We start from the raw sequence: 15,868 nt of genomic DNA on the forward strand, positions 1-15,868 counted from the left end.
CTCTCTGCTGCCTTTTTGCTAGGTTTGTGCTCTAGAAATATCACATACACATATCCATACATTCATAGTGGAAGAGTGTTTCCCCCATAGAAGAGATATTAACATATGCAGCAGAAGCACATGCTTTCTTGCACAGAACTGGTACATGTGGGTACAACCTAGTCAGCAGCAGTACAAGTTGTGCTCACAGATGGCCTGTTTATCACAGAAAGTGGCACTCTAAGTCCTCACTCTCCCAGAAGAGGTACATTGTGAGCATTGAACGTTCAGAAATGGTACAAAACGTGCAGCAGCACGGTAAACTTTCCAAACACAGAAGGGGTATGATAATAACTCATTCAACAGCAGAGCAAGCTGTCCTCATCCAGAACATATAGCGCACATGTCTTAGTAATATACTTCCTACTCATATACAGAAGTTACACATTGAGCAGAAGCTTCAATCAGGGTCGTTACAGCACAGTGTTATTGATTAGTGGAACAAAGGCTATTCTTAATTTTCAATACATTTGATGTAGAAAGAACACAGGGAAATACTTCCTAAAAAATACTTTAAGATTTTTTTTTGCTGCACCTTCCATATGGATAGCGGCCCCACTTACTTACTTCCCTTCATGCGCTGTGGTCACCCCGACGTTCAAAACTGAGTTAACATGACAAAATGGTCGGACTAGCCAGGCCAGCCATTTTTTTTTATCCATGTCAGTAAATCGCGATGACAAACTCGAGATTACAAACTCTATCCAGTTAGGGTTTCAGCAAGAGGTTCATTAAGTAAGAGTAAGTAACGATAATCATCATCCGTCAAAATCTAAGTCGCAAGCACATTGAATCTCCCTGTATGAGCGCGCGGTCTCAGCACGCTCGCGCGGGCACAACGCCTGCAAATCAGGGCCTTTTGTTTGAGTAATTTCTTAACCTTAGCAGACAAGGGAGAGAGAGTGCGGCGGAGGATGAAAATTATAAGATAATTTCCGTGGCAATTATGGAATGCCCCGCGTTTTAGACAAAAAGCCCATTACAGAAAGGAGGTTTGCTCTTTTGGAGATGTGAGTGTGGGTTTTTGAAGGCCTGTGCCATGGATGTAGAACAAAACCAAAGACCAGTTATAAAACGCAACAAGGGTGCGACGAAGAGTTATCTTGAATTGCAAGCAGTGTGTGCAAATGTAGGCTTTTTCTGTTGAGTTCAACGTTGTATCTTTTATAAGAACGTTTTCACTCTTGCAGCTAAGGAACGGAGTTAAGTAAACAGTGCTTCCATGTACGTCAAAATGATTTGTTGGTGAATCATATTTCCAATTGTGCCTGGTAAATGTGTATATTTTGGTTTTAAGAAAAAATCGTAGTTTTCGTAGTGTTGGGATTACTTTTGTATCAATGTGGATTCAAATAGCAAAATTGCAAGATAACTCAGCTACAGACTGTGGAGCACGCTGCCCACAATGCCACATAAAGCGCATTTCCTTCCTCAACAATGTCTCCATCCGCTCCTTATACTTCAGTTCTCCACTGCTGCATTACTGTAGCGGCATGCCTATAGGCCCTGCGACCTCTGTGTCAAGATGTCTACTGACATTCTGCAAATCCACAATTACAGTAAAGAACAGATTGATTCCTCCCAAGATGAGCACACCCCTTCACCACCCAAGTATTTTTCTTCCATATAAGGCGAAGATGAAGAAGGCCACAGCCCTGTGTTAAGGTCAAATTTATCACTTTTGTAGATCTTTCCAATGCACAGTGTAAGTACAATGGTGGCGAGGTGTGGTGCAGCTGACTTTGGAGCACAGGGTTCACGGTTCGATCTCCGGCGGCAGCTCAGCTCTGCACCATGTGACTCTGGGCAATAGCTCACTTAATTTCCACAACGGCCCCCAGCGCCTTGAGACCCGTAAGGGTGAGTAGTTCACGCTTTACAAATACGGATGTACATTTTACAATGGGCTATTGAGAAACTCTGTCACTTTATTCATACTTTATGAAAGGTAACCCTGATTTGTTTCTGACACTAATGTTGGCAGTAGATTTGTAGCTTCCATGGTCAAGAATATGCAGTAGCAATGGGGGCCATAGGGGAAGAGGACCCCATTCCACCCCAATAATGGATGCTTCTTAATACAGTACCAGGAAACACTTTCCTAATTCATTAGCATCTTTGCTTTGTCTATGAAGAGCAGCAATATCTCTAGTCACTTACATCTTCTATTGAACAGCAGTGAAGTTTACTCTATGGTTCCACATACCATGTAGATCAGGGGAGCAGCCACTTCTACCAATAAGCCATTTTGCAGATTGCAAATAAAACGCTTCCCCTTCTGGATAGATGAAGTAGGGATTTGGAAAAGGTATATATATGAGAAAAAGATAAAATTAATTGTATAATATGACTCAGTGGTACATTTCTAGAAATTTGAAGCCCATTTATGATATATTTGTATGAAATGGCTGTACATATATGCGAGCAATTTCATTGTTTGTGTTGGACACTTCAGTGCCAATCAATCAATCAGAGTACTTGTAGAGCATGCTACTTACCCGTGAGGGTCTCAAGGCGCTGAGGGGGGGGAGGGGTGCTGCTACTGCTAGAAGAGCCAGGTCTTGAGGAGTCTTCTGAAGGCGAGTAGGTCTTGGGTCTACCATATGTGGGTAGGGAGGGTGTTCGAGGTCTTGGCGGCGAAGTAGGAGAAGGATCTGCCGCCGGAGGTTATTCGTTGGATGCGGGGACTGCGGCGAGGGCGAGGCTGGCGGAGCGGAGCTGGCGGGTGGGGGTGTAGAAGCTGAGTCTGCTGTTAAGGTAGGCCGGTCCGGCGTTGTGGAGTGCTTTGTGTGCGTGGGTGAGGAGCTTGAAGGTGATCCTCTTGTCGACCGGGTGCCAGTGTAGGTCTCTCAGGTGGGTGGTGATGTGGCTGCGGCAGGGGAGGTTGACGATCAGTCGGGAGGAGGCGTTTTGGATGCGTTGTAGTCGTCGTAGGTGTTTGGCTGGGATTTCTGCGTAGAGTGTGTTGCCGTAGTCCAGTCTGCTGCTGATGAGGGCCTGTGACACCGTTCTTCTTGTTTCGGTCGGGATCCACTTTTAAATCCTGCGGAGCATGCGGAGGGTGTTTTAGCAGGAAGAGGAGACGGCGTTGACCTGCTTAGACATGGAGAGGGAGGAGTTGAGAATGAATCCTAGGTTGCGTGCATGGTCGGTGGGTGTTGGTGCTGTTGTTCCCAGTGTGGTCGGCCACCAGGAGTCGTCCCAGGCTGAGCGGGTGGGTACCTCCGTCTTGTCCGAGTTCAGCTTCAGACAGTTGCTCCTCATCCAGTCCGCTACGGCCTTCATTCCCTCGTGGAGGTTGGTTTTAGTGGTGTGTGGGTCCTTGGTGAGGGAGAGGATGAGCTGGTTGTCGTCAACGTAGGAGATGATGTTGAGGTCGTGATGGCGGGCCACTTGTGCGAGGTGGGCCATGTAGATGTTGAACAGCGTCGGGCTGAGGGATGAGTCCTGTGGAACGCCGCAGATTAGATCGGTGGCTTTGGGGGTGGGAGGTGGACTCTCTGGGTTCTGCCGGAGAGGAAGGACGTGGTCCAGTCAAGGGCCTTCTCTTGGATTCTGGCTTCTAGGAGGCGTGTCTTTAGAGTGCGCTGGCAGACCGCGTCGAAGGCGGCCGACAGGTCCAGGAGGATGAGGGCTGATGTTTCGCCATTGTCTAGTTGGTGCCTGATATCGTCTGTGGCGGCGATGAGGGCTTTCTCGGTGCTGTGGTTTTGTCTGAATCTGGACTGGGACGGGTCCAAAACGTATAGGGAAAGTTTTAACATTTGAGAGGCAAAGTCAATGATTATTGGGGTGTTGGAATGCTACATCTATCCCATTGATATCATGAGCATGATTTAATGATGCATTCCTAGGTAATTTACAGTCGCTGTGCCGTAATATTGTGGTGAATGGTGAGGAAATCTTTTGCCAAATTTGTGGTAAATATTTTGCCACTTTCTTGAGTAAACTTATGACTCATGAATGAATAGACAATCCATTGCATGTGAAAGGATATAACTGTTTCATTGGGACTGTCACAAATGATAATATTTTGTAATTTAATCATGCATGAGGCTAATTCCACTCAACACCTAGTACCAGTACCATGACAAATGTTTTGGCAAATTCATTAATCAAATGTGACAGTTATATGGTTCAGAAATAGAAATTTCTTGGATGAGATGCATCTAGTTCAAGCTCCTGTGTAAGCAAACCTAAAGTTCATCTGGGACAATCCAATTTCTCATATAGGTTCAATATCATAGTTTTATAATCTAGTGTTTGCTGCAAAAAGAAAATCGAATGCTGGAAAGCATACAATGCCCATTTGTACGGATTCACTCGGTTTACAATGGGAAATGTTTTTTAAAAAATCCAAGACATTTCGAGGGATAGTTTGGGGAAAAAAATTGTCTAAACTCCCCTTCCACAATCTCCTGCTCCATAAATTCACAGGCTAAACTGCAATCAACTTCAGAACAAAATGGCGGGTGCAAACATCACCCTCTGACAACATTGCCAATTGTATAAGAAAGTGAAAAGTTCTATAAATCTTTGTGTCAGCCTAGTTAAATTGTCCCTCAAATATGTGATCAATTGAAGTACAACAATTCCTCAAAAAAAACATGTTTAACAGTTACAGTCAGCCAACTCATGGATAGTCCCCTAGATATTTTCAGGCTTGTGGATAGTTACACATATGCTTTTTTTATGACAAACTAGCTACATTAATCTTTTTTTACCATGACTTGAGTGAGGGGAAATGTTCTTAAGATAATAGTGTCTAATCACCCAATGGTTGTGCGCGTGAAAGATAAAAGAATAATTGTGGTTATTGTATGCATGACAGTAACGCCTACAAAGGGAACCCTTTGAAAGAGCGCAAATTAACTGACTATAGTGATTCATAATGTAGTCAAACTTGGGAATCCCATTATTAAATAGGTGCCACTGTAGGTCTCAAGGAGGCCTGCTGCAACTGTACAGGAGTACCAGTTCAGACAGTGGTCGGTCAGCCATCATCCTTACCATATCCAGAGGCAGTGGGAGTGGGGACTGGTTCCAAAAGAACAGGCATGCACTCTCCACCTGGGTTGGAAACTAATTTGGCTTGTGTTGGTGGGTTTTGTTGTTTTTGAACAGGCGGGTGTAGCAAACTGGGCTTCTGTCCAGATGCCCCCACACCTTTTGGACCATTTCGGACTGCTAGATGCTGGATTTTGACTCTGATAGTGAACTGGAACCTGCACACTTTTTCTTTCCCCTAAAAGTGATCTGAATTGGTACACCCAATTGGCAAGGTACGTTCTCTCCTTATAAGTCCCTAGTATATGGTACCAGTGGTACCCAGGGCAAGGGAGGTAAAGGGATCACGAGGGCTGCAGCACTGTATTCTATCATCCAGTGTGACTCAAGTAAATGTGTGTCTGTAGTTCTGCTAGAGCAGCCCTGTACGAGCAGCCTGTCTGCTCAAGAGTGACTCTGCGCACACCATGTGCTGCAAACCGACACCAGACTGCCTCAATGTAAGTAAGACCCTCCTAAGGTTGTCCTCCTAAGTCAAAGAGCAGAGCCACACCAGACTGCTGTTGGACTTGGCCCTTTTTGGCTAAAGTTCCTTAAACTTTTTGCCTTCCTCCTAGACCTTTTTCTGACATGATGTTGTTGACTTGGATGCTTTGGGCACTTTGCCAATGCTGAACAGTGTCAAAGTGCAAGAGTTCCCTGTATAAAGTGGTATGGTAATTGGTTGTCCATAACTGGTATGTTTGTCTTACTAGTAAAGTCCCTAGTAAAGTGCACGATGTGTGCCAGGCTGGTAATGCAAATGCTACTAGTGGGCCTGCCTAAGTGTGCTACCCACACAGGTAGCCCTAAAAAGAGATCTCAGGCCTGACACTGCAGTGCCTGTACGCAGTTTGTTAACTGCCTTGTTGTCCTGACAAGTGCACCCACTTGCCAGGCCTTACCCTTCCCTTTTTATGCACAGCACATATACCTATAGTAGTCCCAAGGTACCCCCTTGGGAAGGGTGCAGTGTATGTGAAAGGGAGGACATGTACTGACGTGTGTGCCATGTCCTGACAGTGAAATACTGCCATGTTCGTTTTTCACTGTTGCAAGGCCATCTTGCCCATAGGACAGAATGGGGAATGCTGTGTCACATGTTTCCAGCATATCTTCCCATAGGCATATGATGGCGAGATGGAGTTTAGTGTGTCTGAACTCAGAATTATATAACACATCTTTTTGTGAAGATGGTTTTTAAATTGTGTGTTTAGAAACCACACTTTTAGAAGTAGCTGGTTTCTTGTCTTAAACCATCCTGTGTGCCTCTGCCTGGTTGTGTATTGACTGGCTGGGTTTGGATGTTACAGGGTCTGGATATTGTCCTGACACCAGAGAGGAGTAAGTGAGACAGCAACAGTCTGGCCTGCATTTGATGTGGGGGGAGGAGTAACCCCCTGGATATAAAGAGGGCTGTGTTGCTGCCACCAGAGGATGGCTCCACCTCCTGCGGAGCGTTTGGGGCCCAGACCCTCACTATCAAAGGAAGAGGGTGTGCATTGGCAGGAAGACATCCAGGTCTGCTTTGGACCTGGCTCAGAGCCCCCTGAACACAAAGACTTCAAATGCATTTAGGGGTATAAATGTGAGAGCTGAAACCCCTGAACTCAAGCCTGAAAAGGAATTGAAACTACTTTGTGATCAAGAGGAACCTCTGCCAAAGAAGAACAGATGATGAGACTGAAGAGAAGAACTGCCCTTGCTGTGTGTTCTGGGGCTGGCCTGCAGTTTGCTGATTTGACTAAGGAGAGGATAAGGGACTTTGCTTTGTGCTTTGTCAACCTGCTTGAAAGGACTTTGCTGTGTGCTGTGTCCTGAAGTAACTTGTCTCCAAGGGCCCGAGAGCAGCTGGCTCCCTGTTGTGGAAACTCAGGAACATAAAAGTTTCCAAGTGTGTCTCAGCGACGCTGTGTGCGTGTGCTTTTTGTAGCCTGAGACCGTTGTGAGAATTGGCCTGTGACCATGTGCCCCGGAGCAGTCTTGCGCCCACCTTCGATCCACAGCGTGACCAGAGTGCTGTGATCGTTATCGCCATCAGCCTGGAACGTCGTCCCAAGGGAGAGCCGTGAGAAATCACGGCCGCCGGCCCGAGCCTGCCTTTGCCAAGGAGAGACCTGTGAACAATCACCATCGTGGGTCCGAGGTCCCTTTGCCCGACTCAATGTGAGGAACAGCCGCCGCCAACCTGTAGCCGCACAGTGTGATACTCAAGCCATGAGGAGAGGAGCGAGAGACTGCACCCCCCCAGGTAACGCTTAGCGAGTGTTGCGTGTGTCGCCGCTTGGGGCAGAGTGCGTGCTAAGAGAGACAGTTCTCAGACTTTCCCATCTTTGCAGTGTGAGCCTCCGCTCAAGTCAGTATCGCGCCCCGTATTCACCGGGGAGTGGCAGTACCGGGGTCGGATTGAGGAGCTGCACGTTGTTTCCTTCGTACCAGGATTGGGGGTATATTTTGGCAATCGCTGACCGCAAGTCAGCGCAGGAGTGGCATAGAGACCTACACGAGCACTGCGATCGTTGCTGAGTTGTATTTACGCATTAGTACGTGCATTACGGACTGCATTATTACTTGCTTTATGACCTGCATTAGTACTTGCATTAAGGACTGTCTTATTTTCTCATTACAAACGGCATTACGAACTGCATAGCATTGCATTAGGTCTGCATGAGATCATCATGAACTGCTCATTAATACCACAAGAATGTACAAGTGATTGTTGGCCTAATAACTGGCCCAGTAAAATATTACGTATACGCATAACCTGGATATTTTTATCGTTGGGTCTTATCGTATTTCTTCTTGATAAAGATACCGCTATTTTCCTAAATCAGTGGGGTGTCCATGTTATCACTGTGTTACTGGGAGTGTGGTTGCAAATACTTTACACATTGCCTTGGAGATCAGCCTGGCTGCTCATGCCAAGCTACCGTGGGGTGAGCAGGGGTTATCTAAGAGTGTGTTCCTCCTTACCCTGACTAGAAGTAAGGGTCCCTTTTTGGACTAAAGTACCTACCTCAGCCAACTAGAGACCCCCAGTTCTAACAACTGCCTTAATGTAAGTCACTCTTAAATTTGTCCTCTTACCTTCAGGATGTAGAGTGCATTATATTAAAGGTGTTGATATGTATGCTTTTACGTGTTACTGTTAGTGCCTGGCGGATTATAGAAAACTTGAGATAGCCAGCTCTATTATGGAACGACCAAACCGTGCTGTGTTTCATGTCGAACACAGTGCTTTTTCACCCTCAACACGCTTCTCATGTTGAGTGTGAGCTGACATGCATGTAGGAGCCACCCTAAGTCAGTGCCACCTAAGGTTTTGTGCTCCAGTGCTTTGGCGGGCTACCCTGAGGCGTTTGCTGCCAATACAAGAGGCTGCCCTCCTGGTGGGATATGCTACCACTTCCCCAGGATGGAGACAAAGGTCTGTGCAGAAAGGAGGTCACATCTCCTCCCTTCCAGGATGGCTTGTGTTTACAGTCATCAAGGCGGTGAACCTCAAAGGCTTTCAGCACCCTTAATGTGTAATTACTTGTTCCCCATTCAAGGACAAAGCCCTTCCCTCCCTGTCCAGCCTGAAATGTGAATAAATTAGTTATTCAGGAGGTGTACACCTCCAAAAGGCTAGCCACACCTTTAGGGTGAGCTAGGGGGTCTGTACAGTCAAGGAAGTGTCCAGCCATGTTGGAAGATCTTAAATTAGAGGACTTTGGGTAGAAAGATGATGTACATTCACAGAATGTTGTCACCTCAGGGACAGGTTAGCCGCAGGGACCAGTATCCCATTGGCCACTGTGCCTAATCCCCTAAAGCACCCCAAACTCGGATTTAGTAGGCTCCCCTGACATCAGAACCTCAGTTCTGACTTTGATTCTGAGAAGAAGGGCAAAGAAGATGCTGTCACTGACAGCAGGACTTTGTACTCTGCTGCAGCTCAGAGAGGACACTTAAGTGCCCTGAAGAGAATATATACTGGAACCAAGTGTTCAACTTGTCAAAAGCTTGTTACTACCAGTAACAGGGACATTAGTGGTCACCAGAAACTGAAGCAGACTCCCTTGGATTGGTGGGATCAGTACCCTGTAAGCTGCGGAAAAATCAACATGCTGCATGACAAGAATTACGACCCGCTGGGCCTGCCGAGAGTGAGTCCGAAGACAAGTGGAGTCCTGCAAGCCCAGAGTGGTAGTTAAGAGTTCCCCAAGTTTCACGCCACTACTCCACTCCGGTTGACCTCCAGCCGCCGAAGTAACCATGGACTACATTTGCCACAGCTAAGGCTTGGTGATTCCCAGTCAGGTGATCACCCCCTTGAGTGACATCTCCAGCCTGATAACACCTCACAGCAACAGGAAATTATATCAGCAACGACCCTGCTGCTTTGTCCCTGCATCAGAATGAGGGGTCGTCAAGTGTGTGGTAAAACATTTATGGCACGACCTGCCTTGGTGGTTGACAGCTACCAGTTACCTCTGCACCCGGAGCTGTTGAGCAAGGTAACAAAAATCCAGCTGTTAAACTTGGGTCCTAGGACCCCAAGGCCACTACTGTCCGTGGGTAGAGTGGAACTTAATCTCCAAGAGTTACAAGTTTGACAGCTCCGCGGATCCCGTTCAATTCCAAGCACAACCAAGTCACCTCTGCCACCAGAGTTCCTGGGCAAGGTAACAAAGTAACGACTGTTGGAACTTAGTCTAGGGACCGACATGACCTTATCCACAAGAGGGTTCATTTGAACTCACTCTGCAAGTGACCAAATGCTTTAAAAATCCACAACTCTGGTTGTAAGTATGATACAAAGTTTGTTTTGGTGTCTATATTTATATAAAAATGCTCTTTATTTTTATAAATTTGTGTTGGATTTCTTTTGAGTCGTTTCAATTACTTATGCACCATAATGGTACTTTAAAATGCTTAACATATGTTCCTCCTGTAATGCCTGACTGCTCTTTGCCACACTACCGGGACTGAGTTAAGAATTATTGTTTTTGAAACCAAGGATCATATTTGTGTATTGTGAGAATATTGCATGGTAAGGCCTCCCGGCCATACCACACAATGTTCCACCTTGTAACAGTTGGGAATTGCAGCGCTAGTGCGTAGTTGCAACAGTCTCTTCATTGCCCTTGGTGCTTCTTCATTTTTAATGTTACATGGAGCTGAGACCTGTGAAGCTTTTCAACTTTATACATCCCTATCAGAACCTGCGTTACTATAGCAAAAAGCATCATTATTTATATTCAGAATCTTACTGATATGTTAAACGTATAACAAATAGCGCAAACAATGAGCTGATGCAAATACTGTAGAATCTATACTTTATAATACTAATTGCACACTACACATGAACCATTGACCCAAAGGTGAACTGTTCTGAATTTTCTCTCCATGAGGGGCTCCTGAGGAAGAACATACGAAAGACACGAGATGTATCCTGTACATTAGTGGTACGCTCACACCAAAGCCCTCATTAGAAGTGGCCCAATAGATTCCGAATCGTGCTGTAATTCCCGTCCTTGCATATATAGGAATTATCCATCTTGGTTTTTTTTTTGCACCTGGTACAAACTGTGTGTCATAAAAACTGCATCCCCGATTAACTTGTGGCAGGCCAAACCTGCAAAAAATGTTGAAGAAATAAGTACCAGCTAAATACAGGACATGTGAATTTTGGTGCATTGAGCACCATAATCTACATGGTATGGTCCATTTTAGGGGCTATATTAAACAAAGATAATTATCACACATGATAAATTCTGTAAACGTTTGGTGTCTAGTTTTAAAGTGTCAGATAATTATCATACTTAAGAGCTGACCCGCCACTCTTTCCTCCCCCCACTTTTGGTTCCCAGTTCTCTTTTATTTACTTTAGTTCTTATCTGGCTGATACTTCAAGATGGAGTTGGAAAGCTTTTGTATTTACAAATTCTGTTCACATCTTCTTCCACTCACTTTCTATGATGTTAGATACCATTAATAATTTCACGGGTTGAGCTTATAAGCGATCGTGTACTCTTAATGGTCTCATAGCTATTTCTTACATTTCATTGTTTCAATGTATGAGATCGCATATTACGTAAATGGGAATTGTACATCATTTATTTGAGAAGTTTGTAGAGAAAGCATACCTAGCACTTGTATCGCAGTCTTATCTGATTGTATGTTTTTGTATGCAATCAAATACTTTGGTCTTAAAAAAACAAAAAACTTAAAATCCTGCCCACTCGTAATGAGGAGTTCTAGGACTCATCATCGACTCAGCATCTTATATCTTCTTATGATGTAAGAAGAGACACAGCTATATATGCTGAGGATATAAATAAAATAGTGGACAGAGAATATGAAGTTCCAATCAAAATCAGGAAAAAGGGAACAACTGGACATGAGACAAAAACCCATGATATGAAATTACAGCTAAATCCAAATAATCGAAAAGAAACAAATGATAACATCTTTCATTGAAGGTATACAGGCGCATCTTCCAAACTAAGGGGCATATCAGCAAGCGGCAGCGATAATTATCGCTGGCCGCGTTTAGCGTGCAAAATCCTAACGCCGCCTATCGCCGGATTCTATTGCCCGGTCACCACAATATTTACAACGCGCATCGCAGAGGCGATGGAAATCCCAGCAACAGCGGCGATAAGCAGGAAATATCACAGGATTACCAGCGATATCACAAAGCGTTAGGGAAAAAATTATAAATAGGGAGAAGTGGACATAGCATTAAGATCCACCTCCCATGCAACATATAGCTAAGTCGGGAAATTAGCAGGCGTAAGGAACCGGCGATACAGCCGGTTAGCGCTACTTTTAATGTCGTTACACGGGTTAGCGATTTCCTAGTTAATAGGGAGCAGCTGAGCGATTATTCCTGCTGAGTTTCAGTCGGGAACGCCTACCTCGCATCTCATTAGCGATGCGAGGCGAGGTGCAAGGAAAAGGGGCAGAAAGGCATGGATTCAAGCGGTAGCTTGTCCATGCTGATAGGGCGATAGAATTATCGCCGCTTTTTGTCCAAAAACGGACGCTAAAGCGGCGGTAATTCTACCACCGTGCATTGTTGATATGCCCCTAAATACTGAACTGGCATAATGGATTAAACTGGTGGTGCTCACATTCAAACCCTAGCTTTTTCTATCACTCTGTCGCCCCACCAATCCTTTAAGGGATTGCTTGTATACAGGCCACCTGGTTCTCCCGGCACCTTCTTTGAAGATCTGGATATGGTACTGGTGGAGCTGGCCCTGAAAGCCGAACATTTCATCGTGGCTGGTGATTTTAACTTCCGGATGGATGATTCATCCGATCCGGCAGCCGCTAAACTTTCGGAGGCGCTGACCCCGCTGGGGCTCACCCCCTATCTTCAGGAGTCTACGCATGAGAAGGGGCATACCCTTGATCAGGTCTTCTCGTCTGTTCCCCTTGAGGATATAGAGATCACTCCTGTCCTATGGTCGGACCACTTTCTCGCAAAATTTGTCATCAAGGGCATAGTTAAATCTGTGCCTATCCCGGTACACCAACAGGGTCGTGTCCACAGGGCTTTCCATCGTGTAACCCCGGAGATGTTGGCCCAGGCAGCTGAGGCCCATCCCTGCCTTCTTGTGGGTGATCTAGACAGGGATCTGCAGACCATGCAAGACTGGCTATTGGATAGGCTAAACGATCTTGCCCCGGAAGTAACATCTCGCCCGACACCGAAACGGGTCTCTGCACCTTGGTTTACCGCTGCACTGTCGGCTACGCGGCAGCAGTGCAAGGTAGCCGAAAGAGCCTGGCGGGCGCAATATGACACTGGCGCCAAGTTGACATACAAAACGGTGGTTAAGGCTTATCACCGGGATATCCGTCTGGAAAAAAAAGCTTATCTAGCCAGGAGAATTGATGCTGCGTCCAACTCTTGCAAGGAGATTTTCTCCATTGTAAGAGAATTCACCTCACCTTGGTCCAACACCTCGGACCAAAAACCATCTGGCACCTGGGCCACGGACCTTGCTGACTTTTTTACGAGCAAGATCCAACGCATTCAGGAGTCATTCCTGGCACCAGTGTCTGCGGGCCAGACTGAACCCGACATTACCACACTGCCACAGGCCGGGCCAGGGGCGACGTTGAGTGTGTTTCCTTCTATCTCTGCTCCGGACTCTCTGGCTCTTATGGGCAATCTAAAATCGGGTTCTCCTCTTGACCCATGCCCTGCTAAATTTCTGGCGAAAGTCGCGGAGGTGATCAACCCGTTGGCTAATCCGCTCTTAAATCTTTCGCTGAGGCTCGGCGTGGTCCCGCAGGCCTGGAAGCAGGCGATGGTGATTCCATTGCTTAAAAAATCTGGCCTAGATCCGAAGGCCCCGGTTAATTATAGGCCCATCTCTCTGCTGCCGGCCCTCACGAAGATTCTGGAAAAGCACGTCCAAGGCGTGCTCTCCAACTTTCTTGAATCTCATGAGATTCTGCACGCCACCCAATCGGGCTTTCGTCCCCATCTCAGTACTGAAACAGCGCTCCTGGAGGTCTCGGAGACCATTAAAGGGGTTCTGGACTCTGGGGGCAAAGTCATGCTGGTGATGTTAGATCTGTCGGCGGCGTTCGACACCGTTCCCCATGATGGTCTTCTCGCCAGACTTTTCGAGATTGGCCTACGGGGGACGGTGTTCGACTGGTTTTCTTCTTTCCTAGCCGGCCGCCGGCAGTCGATCTGGGCCCCGCCGGATTCCGCCGCGATGCCGCCTCTGGGAGTCGGGGTCCCTCAGGGTTCTATTTTGAGCCCGACCCTTTTTAACATCATTATGACCCCATTGGCGGCGTTGGTGGAGTCGCATGGTGCCCAGATCGTATCCTATGCGGATGACACCCAGCTCCTCTTCTCTTGTAAGAGAGGAGGCGACTTTGATGGGGAGAGTATTCGGGATTGCCTTGGGGCTGTTTTTCACTGGTTCCATCTAAACAGCCTTAAGTGCAATTCCGACAAGTCCGAAGTTCTTTTCTTTGGGTGCGACACAGAACCAGACTGGCAGACCTGGTGGCCACGGGATATGTTCCCTCCGTCCTGCTCCTCTCAGGTCGCTAAGAATCTGGGGGTGAAGATGGATAACAGGCTTTCCTTAAAATCCCAGATCCTGGGGGTGTCGGGCATTTGCTTTGGCATCCTCAGGATGTTGCGGAGGTTTCTTCCTCTGTTATCCGTGGAACATAGGACGCTGACTGTCCAGGCTCTGATCGGGTCCAGGTTGGATTATTCCAACGTTCTTTACCTGGGCCTCCCAGAGTACTTGTTGCAGCGGCTGCAAGTGGCACAGAATGCCGCTGCCAGGGCAGTCTTTGGCCTTAGCAGGCGCTCCAGGGCCTCGGGTTTGTTGGCAACGTTACACTGGCTTCCTATCCGCAAGAGGATTGCCTTTAAGGCGCTGACCTTGGCCTACAAAGCCCTTCACAAGGAGGGAGCCAAGTACCTCCAAAAGAGACTGGTCTTTTATCATCCGACCAGGTCTCTAAGGTCGGAAGCCTTGCACCTTGCGGTTGTCCCCCGGGTAAAGAAAGCGCGCCTTGGAGGCCGCTCTTTCGGACTGCTGGCATCTCAGCTGTGGAACTCTTTACCACAGGCCCTACGGGGAGCGACCAGCCTACTGGCTTTCAGGAAGGGCCTCAAAACGTGGCTGTTCACTCAGTAGCCGGTCTCCTGCGAATCTCCGGCCCATTCTTCTGTTAGTTTTTATCTTGGTGTTATGTTTCTTATGTTGCAGTATTGTCTCTTTCTCCATTAAAGCGCCGGGACACTCTTTTTGAGTAGCCGTGCGCTATAGAAATAAATAAATAACATAACATAACATAACATACCAATTTGGAGAATAGAGACATTTTTACATCTGTTTTTATCCTGAAGGGGAGGTACACTTGGTTTATAAAATTGAAACATGCCAACACATTTTGCATGGTCAGTATAGTGGTTTATGCTCTTCATAGGGGTCTGCATGATCAGAAGCAGGCATTATCCTACAGGGAGCATGAAAAATACCATTAAAGTAACAGAGTAGATATAAAAGGTGGACGTCTAGTTTTATTATAATATTATCTAGTATGTACCACATTACAAATAAAAACAACTCTGCTTTTGCATTGTTCCATTAGTAGGTAATAGAAAACCAAGGAAATTCCACTGTTGAATTTGTGAATAAACAATGTAGTGTGCCCTACTGGCTGTAGGGCATACTAAATGTTTCATTCACAAGGAATTGGCAAGGAATTTTGAATCTGTTGGTGAAAGCTAATTTGCTATTGGGACATAAAAAAGGAATGAGAATTAGTGTTCTTAAACAGGTAAACCTAAGGCCCATCCGTGCACTTTAATAATCCCCTAATATAGCTGGTTTTCCAATCTCGTTGTTAAATTATTGTGCACAGCACTCGGATCAGGGCTTGTCTCCCAGGATAACCCGCCACTTGCAACACAAATCTATAAACAAAATGTTCTTTCTGCAGGTGCGAAAGAAGACTTGTTGTGCAGTTGTTTCGAGGTGATACCGAGAGAAGAGTGTTGTAAATGTATGCAGTGCTTTTACAGGTCTCATAAAGAGTGAGAGCAAGGTCTGTGAAGTTTATAGGATGATAAGACTGGCAGGGCAGCTCGCTGGTAGAAGTGACTTGCACCAGACTCGCTATCACTGTTTACAACACATGGAAGAAAGTTCCATAGCTGCCTTCAGACGCAGCTGCAGTGTTGGATGCAAAAGAGAGTTTTAAAAAAAACATATAACAAGTAACATGTAATCCTCATCGCATT

Source organism: Lissotriton helveticus, chromosome 3_1 (genome assembly GCF_964261635.1).
Source record: "Lissotriton helveticus chromosome 3_1, aLisHel1.1, whole genome shotgun sequence".
In the NCBI taxonomy this organism is placed as follows: domain Eukaryota; kingdom Metazoa; phylum Chordata; class Amphibia; order Caudata; family Salamandridae; genus Lissotriton; species Lissotriton helveticus.